This window comes from Euprymna scolopes, chromosome 39, assembly GCF_053919585.1.
Source record: "Euprymna scolopes isolate OS-2025 chromosome 39, ASM5391958v1, whole genome shotgun sequence".
Lineage (NCBI taxonomy): Eukaryota > Metazoa > Mollusca > Cephalopoda > Sepiida > Sepiolidae > Euprymna > Euprymna scolopes.
In genome coordinates this window covers 44,580,082-44,595,834 of record NC_136520.1, presented here as the reverse complement: position 1 = coordinate 44,595,834, position 15,753 = coordinate 44,580,082, and positions in this window count along the sequence as shown.

Below are 15,753 nucleotides of genomic sequence, written 5' to 3'. Positions count from 1 at the left end.
CCGGACATCAATACGAGCTCTGTTTTCATTTATGTGTGCATTTTTTTATCGTTTATTACAGAGGGTTTTCACTAAACATAGCGACATCCAATTTGAATCCGTTTGATTTATGTCAATTAGAAACCATGCGAGTTCAATCGTTCTATTCTAGACTTCATTACGAAACCGTAGCTCGACATGTTTGATTCTATTTATATATATAAAAAAAAAATAAACGTTAACTGTTGATACATCACGTTTACTTTATTATTCTATGAATACAAAAATTATATTATTCCTTGTATCTGTCTCTCCGTGTTTTTAGATTACGTTTGGAAGATGTAACATATTAGAAAGTCGCGCCTGAATGTAAAATACGGTTTAATATGCTATTTTAATGCAGAAGATGTTGTATTTATTATAGTACAGTCAATTCTCTATCGGCTATATCATATTATATCGTATCTAATATAAATTTATGGTTTCAAAAGTAAAAAAAAAAAATAATAATATGACTTGTGTGTTATCAGCTAGAACTAAACCCTAAACCAAAATTAACAAAAGTCAAGCAAGCAAGCAAAAACGCCGGGACGGTCCACAGTCTTATATATATATATATATATATATATATATATATATATATATATATATATATATATATATATATATATATATATTTCTGTAGAAATATGTTTTTCTTATTATATATCAATCCTTATATAAGAAACTCAATATGAATACAGAGCAATATATAGAATAAATGACAAAAATTTATATTCCAAAATACATGATGCTGAGAATTAATAAATTTAGTAATTATTAAATAGAATATTTTGTCAGAATAGTCATAAATTAATTAAATGGTTAGTACGAAGAGTGAGATTCAAGGACTTTGTTTGATTAAAATCCAAGATGGCGTAATGGTAAAATATAAAGATAACTGTTGTGGAGACGCCTACTAGTTAGCATAGGCGGGTGAGTGAGATATATAACGACTGTCAAATAGGCAAGTCGCCTATGCTCCATCCAGTAAGACATGCAACACGTCACCTGCCGGAATATCTCCAACTGAAGTATATCTGAAGACATGTAAATATATATATAACTTTTGTTCCTAATATATTATTGTTATACCTTTACTTTCCGTGTTCTTGTTAATTATTTGTGCAGACACAACAGTAACTGCAGTTTCTTTTCCAAATTTTCGGATTCTCAGCATGTCGTATCACATTTTAATTTCTTTTGGTGGATTGATTGTTGATATTTCTTCTGATGAGTTAAGGGCATAATGGGTTCACTAATTGATATAATTATTAAGTGATAGATTTTGCGCTACGAAACAGACACTGTCAAGAACTGTAAGGATCAATTGATGTAAAGAAATAAAATACAAAATTGTAAACATCATGTATTTTGGAATATAAAATTTTGTCATTATATATATATATATATATATATATATATATATATATATATACATATATATAAATATGTATATTAATATGTATGAATTAAAAATCAATACGAAAATATGTAAATGTTTGTATTTTTTCTGTATTTATTTCCTGTATGTTGACGTGTAGGAACACAAAAAGTCTTTTGAAGAAAACAAGAATGTTTCCTTCAAAGCACATAATTCTCGACCGATCCTTCGATCTAGCTCAGTGTGAATCAATATATATATATATATATATATATATATATATATATATATATATATGTATATGTATATATATAGTAAAATAATTGATAATTTATAATTAAAATTAAAAATTAAAAATCGGTTTCAAAAGAAAGAACAAACAAAATGAATAAATTGTACGATCGTTTCGGAATTGATGTTTTTACTAAGACAGAAAATATGTCTTGGGCAATAATTTTATCATTTGATTTCATAAAACAAAGTGTCCTCATCAGCAAAACAGTGGGTGGGGGTTTAAAGACACCAAAAATAAAACTAGCATTTTCTAAATAAGGCAGATATACCTGGAAAATATTTAAAATATAAAGAAAATTTTTGATGTTGATAAACATAGTAAGATAAAATAAAATAAAATCGGGTGGAAAAATAAGGTTAAAAGGGTATATCTTTAATATTTCTTATAAAAATATGTATACCTTTTAATGGTCCGTCTTTAAAGTCCGTAAGTATCATCGTCAATCCATTCATTGGGATGTTGTTAAATGTAGTTTATGAATGGTTGAAATGGTGATATATACAAACTTCAAAGGAAACGCTAATAAAGTAATATTACCAGTTTAAAATCGTTGGAAACGCTATATTTGAATTTAACTTAAATAATTTAATTCTAAAGGGGGATAACTGCTATTATTCAAAAATGATGCTCAAATAGAAACATAAAGAAAACTTTTATTGTTCAAATGGAGGTAACCACTAATTACTTATAAATTAGTTATTTTTTATATATAAAATAAGCGATTCTGTGCTAAATTCCCGATTCCGAGACAATTAGCGATTCCGATTCTTTATAAATCTCTAATTATTTAACTATGAGATAATTATTTCCCCTGATTTCAGTAAAAAAAAAATTAAATATGCAGAAATTTTCCTAAACGTCAGAATACACTCGTGGGGGGGGGTAGCCATCTATTTTAACTTTACTGGTAATTTAAAATCAATAAATATTTTATTTTTTTTCATATTACCAGCAATGGAAGATTTTTGTTTAAACAAAATCAAATAAGAATATGACAATTAAAAGAATCATGTTGACATCAGAAAATAGGCATCAATTTTCCCGATTCCGATACCGATTCTGATACCTCCAACTTTTCAGAATTTTCCGATTCCTGATTCCGATTCCGGTTAATCGTCCCAATATATATATATATATATATATATATATATATATATATATATATATATATATATATATATATATATGTGTGTGTGTGTGTGTGTGTGTGTGTAATCTATTGTTGATTAATTTGTTTTATTGGCTATTCTGCTATATGTAATGGTTACGCTCCCATAAGCGTTTAAATGGAGTTACCTGCATTTCGTTCGTATTTTTACGTCACTTTCATGAGGTACTATGGGATTTTGGTCAAACATCAGGCCGTCGCTGGACGTGATATCAGTTCGAATCTTGTCAAAAGTTAAGCCATGCTAGATACAGGTGATACCCAGGAACACGTGTCCATGGATAACTTTTATGCACGTAAAAATATTTCATAAATATTTAAATAAAATATTCAAATGTTTAATAAATAAAATTAATTATAATAACAACAAAAAATGCGCCCTAAAAAGGGGCGATATAAATATATAAACGAAGGGCAAGTAACTCAATCAGAACGCTTAGGCGAATGTAACAATTAAATACCGCAGAATCGCTTATAAAAATAAATAAAGCAATGGAGAACGGTTCACTCAAAATCGGTGGTAACATAATTTATTGTAGTGTCAAGGTAGAGCTCTTTTTTCTGGCTTTCTATCTTAATCTGCAATTAAAAGATATAAAAGTTTAAATTTATAGATTGCCTGTCGTTGGTGAAACATTAAAATATAATAATCGCGGTTATACGAAAGATTTGGCATTTGTACTCAATAAAAATTCGAGTAAATCGCATCAGGTCCGGTAAAATAATACATGAACTAAGGCGAGCGAACGAAATTAAACAAAACAAACAAACAAATCAGTTAATAGAGGAATAAATACAAGATGTATTGTCAGGAGAAAATAAGAGCGGGCCATTTTATTTTTAAATTATGTTGATTTTTAAACGGAGTTTAGAACGATTTTCTAATTGGGTTTTAATAAGCCAAAAACTATGTTGTATATAAAACAAATTAAACATTATGAAGTCAACCCAAGAAATAAAGAAAATCAAATTTCTCGAAATAGACATTTTTTTGTGAATAAACACTATAAAAATCACGTTATCGTTAAATGCGTTTATCAATAATGCAAATTCAACATTAACAATGACATTTAAACATGAAAACACTAGTTCATAGCAAAGCGTGACAATTATATATATTTTCTGCACTTTGACGGAAATTATATTTTAAAAAAAACATGAGGCATAGACTAACAGATTAACACACAATAGAGTACAGGACGTTCTTAATATGTATTTGATCATAAATTGACTGTTAGACATTAGCGATTATATACGTGGAGGTAAAATAAATAAAATTATTGGCTGTTATTTTAATTAATACTGTTTTTGACACAATAGCGCCATATTCAACGATTTCGTGTTTTGTTTAAAAACAAACATTTAAAAAAATACTTTTCTATCATTTATTCAGTTTGAGTTTCTAGGCTTTGCAACCTCAAATATAAATAATTTCCAAATCGAATATTCAAAACAAGAAAATATAGAAAATATAGATGGTGAACAACTGTATAAATATAGTATTATCATTATTTTATGTATTTACATGAAATGTTATGTAAATAGATTCACTATTTACTTCGGCAGTCCTCGAAAAAGAAGTGGAGCTAGAAATCATGTTTTGAAAATAAATATAGCAATGATGATATACAAAATTTTTCGCATTTCATCCTCGCGAGAATTCGTTAAGCAATATAGTTACGAATCCGCACGAGGATAAAACCCGCAATATTCTGTGCAGCGTAATTGCCATATATATTTTACAAACTTACTATATATATATATATATATATATATATATATATATATATATATATATATACGCACAATATAGTAACCGTTAGTAAATTTGTTAACTTATATGGAACGGCTCATTAAAAACTTGTTTACGTTAGACTTCAAGGCAACCATATTGTAGTCAGCTGGAAAAAGAGTGAAGAGTGGGGCAAATTAGTGATAGTGTTTTCTGCTAGGCGGGTGTTTCTTGTGAAAGTTTGGCTAAGGGGGACCATAGAATGGAGCTCAGCCGAGCACTTGCCATGAAAATAACGATAAAGCAGAGACAAACTCGCAACATCTCTTCTGTGAGAAAGAGGTTGCCGGGAAGAGAAAAAGACATTCTCCACAATGCTACGAATCTATTTGGACTCTATCAAGGCAGGACAAGTCCTTTCTAGCAGCTCCTGCCCATATGTAGCAACAGTACTAATCCTTGGACGTATCTGGCTCTTATATAGATAGAGAATTGCATCAGCAGTGAGATACTTACTGGATCGATAGAAGGATCCCACCATTTTTCCAGCGGCCTTGGCAACGGATTAAATGTATGTGTTCCATTTAAGATCAGGATTAAAGGTTAAGCTCAGACGCTTGTCAAAACATGAGACCTCCCCAAGACGAGAGCCATTCATTTCAATTGATGCCAAATCGGAATCAGAGTGTTGATAATGTAAAGATAAAAGCTTGGTTTTAGATGCATTAAAAGTAACCAACCACCTCTTTCCCCATTGTACCACTTTTTCAAGATCAGAGGAGAGAGAGAATAAGAGAGAACTTGGTCGTTTACGATCTTATATGTGCTACCATAGATAGTAGTGTCATCAGCATAGATGTCTACGGATGGTGTAAGGATTTGATTTGGAAGATCATTAATATAGATCAGGAAGAGAGTTGGGCCCAGGATGGACCCCTGAGGGACTCCAGCATTAATACTAAGAACCTCTGATTTCTGCCCATCAACAACTACTCTTATGAGCCTATTAGAGAGAAATAATTCAATAATTGAGAAGATATTTCCAGCTATACCGTAGCTGGAGATCTTGTGAAGTAAACCTTTATGCCATACTCTATCAAAGGCCTTTGATATGTCAAGAGCAATTGCCCTAGAAAGGTAGCCTCCGTCGAGAGATTAACTAATCCTATGAGATATAACTATAAGCACATCTGCTGTAGATCTAGCAGAACGGAAACCATATTGCATGTCACTAAGAAGATTATTTTTGCCGAGATGCTTGATTACTTCTCTATTTAACACAGATTCCAGCAACTTACTCGTGACGCACAAGAGACTTATTGGCCTGTACTGAGAGAGAAATGAGCGATCACCTGAATTCTTAAATACGGGGCATACTGATGAGATTTTCCAGGGTGACGGGAAGCAATTCCCTTTAAGACAACGTTTAAACAGTTTTGTAAGGATGGGCGCAAATTCTGGTTGAAGTCTTTTGAGTAATATAATTGGAATACCGCCAGGGCCGGTTGCTTTACTGGAATCAAAGTTTTTGATTAGCTTGGCAACATCACGTACAGATATTTGTATATCACATAGCATGTTTTCTGATACAGGAGGAAATATTGGAGGTTGGCAGCCTTGGTCGCAAAGGTTAGAATTAGCTGCAAATTCTTGACAAAGAGTTTGGCTTTGTCTGATGCTCAGCTACTTTGGACTTGACAAACTGAGCATACAACTCTCTTGCGTTCTTTATTACTTTTTTTACAGTGGTTGCTCGCAGTTCTGAAAGCGGCTTTAGTCTCAGTACATCTATTACGTTGGAAGCAATGGAAAAAGTTATTTCTATGCGCAATTGCAGCAGCATATTCTGAAGAGAACAACGGTTGGCTGTTAGGTCTGATTCTATAGAGGAGACATCCTTTTTAAACATAGAACGCAGAGGTAGATCTGATATAAATGTTCGGAAGCTATTTCAGTCAGCCAAAGAATGTCGATATACTGTACGATGGAGTGGTACATCTGGGGACTTATTACATTTCATTTTTATCTTAACTGATACAACGGAGTGGTCGGAAGATCCAAGTGGAGACAGAATAGAAGCTGAACAGTTCAGGGCAAGTTGTGAGAAAGAGGTCTAGGCGACTTGCATACTACCTGTCAGTATCGGGAAACGAGTGGGTTCGTGAACAATCTGAATGAGGTCATAAACAATGGAGAAATCATGACAGAACCTCCCCTCATCATCGGTCTTGTTTGAGTGAGTTTACCAGTCCACATCGTGAACATTGAAGTCTCCACAGAGATGAATATTAGCTGAAGGATAAGCAGGTAGGGCGTGGTCAATTTTCTCAGATATGCTTTTAAAGATAGTAACTCCGCTGTTGTGGGGGTGATAGAGAGCAAACATAAATGCAGTAATTTTAGCAAGTGCAACCCGGAAGCACATATAAGGCAAGTTAGGATCTTCTCTGGGGATGTCCCTACCACATGGAGAACCATCTTTTATATAGACACATATTGCATGCCCATGGCGATCTTGGGGGTACGATTTGGAAGTTATATATATATATATATATATATATATATATATATATATATATATATATATATGAGCTTTGGAATTAATTTAAACCCATAAGAACCTTAATTTTGCCAATTGTCAGTAATGAGAATTTCTCTCTCATCAAAATCTGAAAAGGTCTGGAACCTTTTTAATTTTTGCACTTTGATTTTTCTTGCCTGATGCTATCTAATATGATTGATACAGTGTGAATATCGCAGTAAGATAGTACTGTATTTACACAAATAATTTATATATATATATATATATATATGATCCGGATACAAATTTCGGTGGTCAGGTTATCTTGTGAGAATGGATGACTCAAGAGTCCCTAAACAACTTTTGTATGGGCAACTGACAAGTTCCTGCTTCGTTACAAGGATACACTTTAGATCTAAAGCGTTGTGGAATTTCTCTGAGCTCCTGGGACAGTGCAGCAGGGGATCGCAGCGAATGGAGGAAGATGTGTAAAGGGTCTATTATTTATACAGCCATGTCTAAATATAACCTACATATTGTATTATACATTTCATATTCACAAGAAACAACAGAAAACGAAAAAAAAAATCGTTGCCGAGGACTTTGAAGATGGAATACACTGCTGTTTTATAGTCATATTGTGGATGGATATATTTAAAATAAATTAGAAACTACTTTTTTTATCACTTATCCCAGCATTTTTTATTATGGGAACGATTAATGATGGCAACCTTCTGTCTAATGAGACAACAGCGTCTTGCATCTAGTCTGGTGCCCTTGAGCGTCTGCTATGGCTATAAACTCGAAGCTCGAGTTGTCCTTCCGGACGCAGGTCTGGGTGGTGATGAAGAAAATATAGGTTTTCCCAGTTATCATGGTCCCCCTTTAAGCGTTGCAGACAACGTCTGACGGAAAGAGAAGCCAATACAACGGGAACTAGAGCGGGAATTGCTGGAAAGGTGTTGCAGTACTTCACCTTCCGCCATTCGGGACTTCAAATCGGATTTTCTTGCCTGGGTTTACTCCCCTAGCGTTTACCAAAAACATCTACACGACTTGAAATAATATTTATCGTGCGAAATAAATAAAATGCTATTTCAAACATAAACATAATGATTTTGTCACCACGTTTTTCTTTTCTAGAGAAAGAAGTACTTGTTATTTACCGAGTTAATTATTATGAATTTATTACTTCCAAATATTTCATCCTTATTTAACAAGTTTGAACACTTCTAAACAATTGCATCTATTTTAAGCAGAGTTTATAGCGCCATTTCTTTATTATATTCGTTTCATTAGAGACAATTTTACTTTCTATTCATTTACAAGCAGGGTAACTGGACGTTGGCCGGGATTGAATGATAACCAACGAATGTTTCACTCCCATATTCTTGTTATCATTGAAATCGATGAAATAACCAATTTTTCAAACAAGCTGATGCACATGGAGAAAGCTTCACTCGCCTCACGCAGTGACTAAGTTCACAATACATGGTTGTCTACATTGCACTGTAGAGAACCTTCTGCTGATTTTATAAAACCAATTTTATATTTAATGGCTTGCATTAAAGTTTAACATGCAAAACTCAAAATATCACACTTCAATTGTGCTCTTCACAAAAAAATTGAACGCGCCCTTGTCATATCAAAGCACCTACCGTTAATGTTGTATGCCCGCCATTACATATTGGGCTGTGATAAAAGCTGAAATTTAAGTTGAAAATCAAAAAGTCAAGTATCATTGTAAAATTCTGCTTTAAACAGAAAAAAATCATTTCGAACCCGCCCCTCTCATATCAAAGAACCTACTGTTGATTTTACGTGTTTGACCTTTCTGCTTTTGCGATAAAAATATTTCTCAAAGGCACTTGTGATGTTAGGCTGTGAAAGATGTTTAGTTTAGTCAAAATCGGTTGTTCCTTCTTTCATCGGATTATTTCGATTATCGATAATCAATACTTATCGAAGGCGTTGCGACACCAAAACCTTTCTAATAACACTGACAAGCACATAACATACTTTAAGTACATAAAATCGATCAAGCCGTTTTCGCGTCGATAAGGAACGAACTGACAGAAATACAGGTTTACAGATACACAGAAAAATCCTTTTTTGAGGTGCCTTATATAAATTTCTGTACATACATTTAAAATTGTCGTAGACTCTTGAAAATTTAATATGTTTTTGGTAAACATCTTATAAAATGACTGACCAATATTCATGATCACAGATATAAATGAACAACTACAGAAGAAATTGGAATACAACCTTCTAAAGCCCATCAAAGTTGGTGAATTTCTAAAATGTAATCTGGACGTGGGGGCATTTTAGAAGAACGTTATGCAACACAATTCTGCTTTAAGTTTGGGAAAAATCCAATAGAAGCGTATAGAATGTTTAGACTCCTTTTGGACTATCTTTTATGAATAGAACATTAGAATTTTAGTGGCATCAGATACTCCATGGAAGCAAGGAGTCTGGTAGAGGATGAGAGGTGTGGAAGCAGTAAGGAAGTCAGAACCTTGGAATTGATCGGTGAAATAGAAAATATCAATGGATAACGATTATCGTGTATTTATAGAGACAAGAACTGCTCAGTTTAATGTCAGTGTAGGAACTGTACACAAAATTATTCACGAGAAACTGAAGGTGCGGACGTTTTACGCGAAGTTTGTCTCAAGAGTTCTCCATCCTTTCACAGGCTATTTGACCAAGATAGGTATCGACATTTCCCCATCCATCTTATAGTCCTTGCTTTGATGCCTCTGACTTTTTGTTATTCCCTAGACTCAAGGGAAGCATTAGAGGCTGTCGTTATGAGACAATTGAGGAGACGGAAGAGGCTGTGACGAGGGTCCTTGACATGCGGACACCAGACAATTTCCACGAGGCCCTGAAGAAGTTGTTAGAACCGAACGACAAATGCATAGCAGCCAGGGAAGATTACTTCGAAGTGGACTAGAGTTTAATGTATGTACTCACAATAAAAGTGCCCATACGAAAAGGTCTGGAAACTTATTTAAGGAAGCTCATGGATTCTAAGTTTTTGTGTTTAGGACAGAATACGTTAATACATTTATTGTAGTTACTTTTGCTTTTGCAAATATTTGATAGCATATGTTCATGTAAGTGTTTATTTTAGCCATACAAGCAGAATAATTTTTATTTTATTTTACACGGTGGTCACCACTTATCAAGGCCCGGAAGCCACTCAGGGATAAGGGTTATTGCAAGTACAGTACGTTAGTGTGGAGATTTGATGAAGTGTTTACTTAAGGGGGCGGTTCATTAGCAATTTGTTAACCTTGGACTTGAAGACATCCAAGTTGTAGTCAGGTGGGAAGCAGGCAGATGGAACAGAAGCATTGTATCAAAACTGTTTAACGTAGGTGGGGATAAAAAAGCCGATCGCTGTTTGCATATTTATGGCATATTTTGCTCCTAGCCCCATTACATTTTATTTTTATCAAGTAACATTACTAATTGCCTGGATTAAATGGACACGTATTCGTCATACATTAATTCCGTATTTTATACTACGTTACCTTCATTTTTAATTACAGCATTTATACTATAATTTATGAAAACAAATTAAATTTGAAAGTTTCGATAACATCTGTAGTGTAATGTAATCCACTCCATGTGAAAAGCACATAGTTCGTATTTCATAAATTAATTCAAAAGATTTATTGCACGCAGACATTACAGGATTTAAATAAATAAAAGAATTAAAATTTCAAAATATAATGAGCTAGCAGGGAGACACCACGTTGCCCGGGATTGAATGATGACCAACAAATACTTCCGAATCCAATATTTTTATTCTCATCGAAATCGGTGTCATCGCCCATCTCGAAACAATTATTTCGAGCGCGTCAGTTATATATATATATATATATATATATATATATATATATATATATATATATATATATATATATAAAACAAAACACTTAATTGATTTTATATACTTGACCATATTACTTGTGCGGTGAAAATTGCTTTAATAAATTTTATAATGTAAAAGTCAAGTACCATGCTGTAATTTTTTCTTTAAACAGAACCATTCAGACGCGCCCCTGTCATATCCAGAACCTACTGTTGATTTTATATGCCGAGCCTTTCGGGGGTGTCTTTTTTACATATACATTACCACTTATCAAGGCCACGAGACCACCCGAGGATAAGGATTAAGAGTGTGCAGTAGTCAATTGAACGATATAGTAATTATCAGTAATAGAAATTAGGTAAATTTGTTAACTTAAGTTGAACGGCTCATGTTTACGTTGGACTTGCAAACAACCGAATTGTAGTCAGCTGGAAAGCAGGAGAACGGAAGATAGTTCCACAGGTGTGCAATTCAAAGAAAGAAGCTTTTTTCATGCAATCTACGTTTAGGTTTAGGCAAAGATAAAGTGTGGGGGAATTATTGATAGTGTTTTCAGCTAGACGAGTGTTTCTTGTGAAAGTTTGGCGAGGAGGGAGTCATAGATTGAAGATCAGTCGAGCACTTGCCATGAAAATAATTATAACACAGAAACAAACTCGCAACATCTCTTCTGTGAGATAGCGGTTGCAGAGAAGAGAAAAGGACATCTACGAGGCTACGAAGTCTATTTTGGACTCTACCAAGGCAGGACAAGTCCTTTCTAGCAGCTCCTGCCCAAATGCGGCAACAATACTCCATCCTTGGACGTACCTGGCTCTTAAGACTTCTGAAATGCATTTGTGACATTAGGCTGTGTAATGTGTTTACTTTGGTCCAAATCGTCTTATCCTTCTTTCAACGGATTTTTTCGATTACTGATGCTTATTGAAGTAATTACGGCATCCCAGTTGGTGAATTTCAAAAATGCAATCTGAACGTGAGGACATTTTAGAAGATATTATGCAACGCAATTCTGTTTAAAACTCGGGGAAAATCCAATAGAATTGAAACTAGAAAGTATGTTTGCATGTGTATGATGGCAATCAGTTTGTTTGAAAAATGGGCTATTTCATCGATTTCGATGACAATAAGAATATGGGAGTGAAACATTCGTTGGTCATCATTTAATCCCAGCCAACGTCCATTTATCCTGCTGGTAAATGAATAGAAAGTAATACAAAACCTATCCAAGAACACTGCCAAGCACATAAAATACCTTCGTGTGGATATTATAAATTTTGGACCTGTCGTTTTCGAGTATATAGGGAACGAATCAACACAGACAGTCACACAAACAGACACACAGTCACACATTTAAAATTGTAGACTCTTGAAAATTTAGTGGGTTATTGCTATACATCTTATGAAATTATCGACGAATTTTTATGATCACAAAGTCAAATAAACAGCTACAGCAGAACTTGGAATACACGTTACTAACGCCTGATTGTAACAGGTGATGAATTAAAAAAATGTAATGTGTAGAATAGTGCATTTTAGAAGAACGTTATGTAATACAATTCTGTTTAAAACTTGGGGAAATCCAACAGAAGCTTACGGAATGCTTTTAGACTATCTTGTATTAATCGAACATCAGATTTATAGTTGCATAAGAAGAAGGCAGGGAATCTGTTAGAGATGATGAGGGGGTGCTGAAGAAGTAAGGAAGTCAGAACATCAGAGTTGATCGGACAAATATAATATATCATGGATAACAACTGTCGCGTGTCTATAGAGACAAGAGCTGCTCAGTTTAATGTCAGTGTGTGGGGGGTGTACACACAATTATTCACGAGGAACAAAAGATGCGGAAGATTTGCGCGAAGTTTGTCCCAAGGGTTCTCCATCCTTGTCACAGATTATTATTATTATTAACCAAGATTGGCATAAAGACAGTTTCCCATCAAAGTTCTATTCACATAATAGTAGATATACATTGATTTATAAAATGCATTCATCGTTTATTAATAAAAAGGCTGTATTAGATGGTTTCTAACTAGTATTTTTAACTGGGAATTTATTCTAGCAGTTATTCAACAGATGTAACCGATAACTTTCTTTAGCTTTGTAGAATTTGGAAATTACATGACTGTAACTCGGGAAATTTTACGGAAATTCGCAATGGACTATTTGTACTGGTGCATTGTACGAGACAGATGTTGTTACCGTAAAACATTACGAACCGCACATCTCGTCAATGTCCAGCATGACTGTACAAACAATGGCGAATTCCTGTTGCTCCCAGATACCGCGCAGAAATAACATTATTATTATCTAGAAACTCATTATTATTAAGGGGATGCGAATGTTTTTTTAAAACTATTCTCTACTTAAAATTTGAAAGTGAACCAAACTTCAAATTAAAAAATTTGGCAAAAGACTGTCATCGAGTACTATACGATAAAAAGGATTTAAAGAGCATTTAAGAATACGGTTAACTTAGGAAACGAATTATCCTTATTTCCATGGGAAGTGCTCGTCTGAGCTCCAGTCTCTGGTCCCCCTCGCCAATCTTTCACGAAAAACACCTGTCTAGCTGAAACAACTGTCAGTATTTTTTCCCCACTCTTTATCTGTGCCTAAATCAAAACGTAGATTCCATAAACTAAGCGTCTTTCTTATAAGTGCACGCCTGTAGACCTCTCTTCCGTTTGTCTGTTTCCCACCTGACTAGAATTTGAATGTCTTCAAGTCCAACATAAACAAGTTCCTGAGGAACCGCCCCCCTAAGTAAAACACTTTATCAGATCTCCATTACTAACGATTACAACGCAATAACCCTTATCCCCGAGTGGCCTTTGTGTCTTGATAAGTGGTAGCTTCCATGTAACAACAAACAAACAAAAAACTACATCAATGACTCCAAACGATAACTAAGTAGAGAACTCTAAGAACGCAATACTCCACAAATATAAATAAATATATGCTATTTTGCACCTATTTGCATGCGTATGGTCCGAAGAACATATCTCTAAAACAAAGCATGTAAACCTACTAAATATATACATATTCTAGTATTTTTGACAGGATAAACAATCGAAATAAAAGTATGACATCCATCCAAAGTAAGTTTATATATAGATATAAAAAAACCTTTACCGTTACTTCAAACACCACGGTAGATGAATAAATCTAACTACAGGAATACCACCTTTATTTATTTAAATCATATAAAGAAGCCCATATACCTGTTCGACTAACCGTAAATTGGACCATATGGACATACATCTTATAAATAAACAAACAAGTAAAGAAAGAAAGAAATTGAGAACTAGAGACAAATGAACACATAAAAAAGCGATGAATAGAATAAATTAATAATAAAAAAAATAAAATAAAAAATAGCTAAATGATGAAATACATAAATAAAAACACCTTTTCAATAGGAAAATGAAGTCGCCACTAGAAAAGAAAAAACAACCATAAAAACCTAAAATAGGGAAGTAGCAACCATAAGAGTATAATATAACTTCAGGTCAAAGCGAAAACAAATATGGTAAAATAACCCCCAAGTGTTATCGCGAAGTATAGGCAAACAAAATTATATAGAAATCAGTTAGTTACAACTTTTCAGAAAGTTTCATAAAATCCAAATCATCAAATTTTTTTAATAAGCACAAAATTGCCATTTTTAGCTATTTTAACTCGAATTGCACCCCTAGGGGGAGGGCAACCGGAGTTTTCCCGGAAAATTCGTTTTGTTACATTTTTACTCATATCATGTTTAATGTTTATGCAAAATTGCAAAAATTCCAAGGCGTAGTTATTGAGAAAACTGCGGAGAGACAAACGAACGAACGGAAGAACATACAAGGTTGAATTTAAATGTCAACCCTCCTTTCGTCGGCGGACCTCCCCCACCCCCCCAAAAATGTACTAAAGGTTCATTAGTGGAGAAACACCAATATATGCAAATGAAATGAAGTGTTTGATTAATCTTCAATTAGATAATTAAAATATATTTCAATAAATTATTTAATTTTGAAAAAACTTACACAATGTTTACATTTACATTCGTTCATCTAGTCACAATCTACATTTATGAATGAAAACATATATCAGAACAAAATAAAATAATGTAATAATTGATTAGTTTACTTTATAAAAACAAAATTAATATAAAAAATGAAAGCATTGAAAAAAGGTCTGAAACTTAATATGTTATTTTTTAAAATATTTTTACATTGTGTAATTACATTTTTCGATATGGAAAACCAATAACCCTGCCAATTTTGTAAGTCACCGTCTATACATATGAAATTACATTCATTTTGTTAAGCAATTTTACCAGTTTCATTCCCTGTTTAATTACCATAATAAAATAAGAGTACATTTTTCAAGTTAATTCTTTAAATGTTATTTACTTGACAACCATCAATTCTGGCGGCAACCAGTGTTCTGCTCCGAAGACGTTTGTAAAAAAAGTGTTCATTTTACTGATGGTTACCGGTTATCTATATATATATAAAAGCGAAAATGTATGTATGTATATATGTATGTGTGTTCGCTTTTTCTGTATGTCTACAAAAGGCTTTTTTTTCAGAGAAGCGGTCGGTCAGCTCACAACTTCTTAAAACTTTTTATATCACATATAAATCGTAATATCTCACAGTTAACAACGGAGCTCGCCTGTCTATTTAATTTGCTCGGGAAGATAAATATTCAACATTTGTCGCTCGCCGCATGTGGGTTAGTCTTTTTCCTATA